Source organism: Canis lupus, chromosome 13 (assembly GCF_011100685.1).
Source record: "Canis lupus familiaris isolate Mischka breed German Shepherd chromosome 13, alternate assembly UU_Cfam_GSD_1.0, whole genome shotgun sequence".
Taxonomy (NCBI): Eukaryota; Metazoa; Chordata; class Mammalia; order Carnivora; family Canidae; genus Canis; species Canis lupus.
Window position 1 is genome coordinate 38551903 of NC_049234.1, and position 1096 is coordinate 38552998.

Sequence of the window (1096 nt, forward strand, 5' to 3'; positions counted from 1 at the left end):
GGCCGCGTGCCTTCATCCGGGTAAGGCACCCAGCATTTGTTACAACGGGGACAAGGTGATTCTGGACACAGGCCCCTCCTGGCCCAGGACGGCTGGGCTGGCGCGTTCCCTGGTGGTGGAGGCGGACTGCACCTGTGCCCTCCCGTACAGGATGGGGGGGTGGTTAGCACTCAGGGAGGGAGGGGGGTCGCAGGAGCCCGAGGCACCTGGAGCGGGTGCCCCCGCGGGAAGAGGGGGCTCCAGGCGCTTGGAGGAGGGGGGGGCTCGAGGCACCTGGAGGAGGGAGGGTGCGGGGGTGGGGTGGGGGTGGGGCCTGCGGGAGCCCGAGGCACCTGGAGGAGGTGGGGGGGCTCGAGGCACCTGGACGGGGGTGGGGGTGGGGGGAGTGGGGCTCGAGGCACATGGAGGAGGGAGGAGGGGGGACTCGAGGCACTTGGACGGGGGGGGGGGGGCTCGAGGCACCTGGACGGGGGGCGGGGGCGGCTCGAGGCACCTGGAGGAGGGGGGGCCCGAGGCACCTGGAGGGGGGGTCCCAAGGCACCTGGAGGGGGGTCCCGAGGCACCTGGAGGAGGGGGGTCCCGAGGCACCTGGAGGGGGGAGTCCCGAGGCACCTGGAGGAGGGGGGGTGCGGGGGGGGGGGCCGCGGGAGGGCTGCCCGGCGCGCCGACGGCTTCAGCGCCGCGAGCGTCGGGAGCCGTCCAGTGAGGCGGGGCTGCCAGGCTCGGGCGGCCGCCGCAGGGTGCCCAGACCCGCGTGCCCGACCCCCACCCCAGGATGCGGCTCCTGTCCGACGAACAAGGCCCCAACCTCATTCTGCAGCGAGGAGAGCGAGGTCCACGGAGGGCGCGGAGTGGGGAGCGCGCGGGCCGCCCCGCCGCTCCAGGCTCCCGCTGCCCGTACGTGCGGCCCCTGCCCGAGCCTTGGCGGCTCTGTGCCGGGACAAGACCCCGGCGGGAGCGGGGCGCCCCGAGCGCGGAGGGCGGGAGCGAGCTGGGCCGTCAGCAGCCCGCGGAGCCGCCAGGGGGCGCTGATCCGCCGCCGCCGCGAGCACCCTGGGGCGTGGCCTCCGGGCTCCGCCCACCGCCGTCGGGGCGG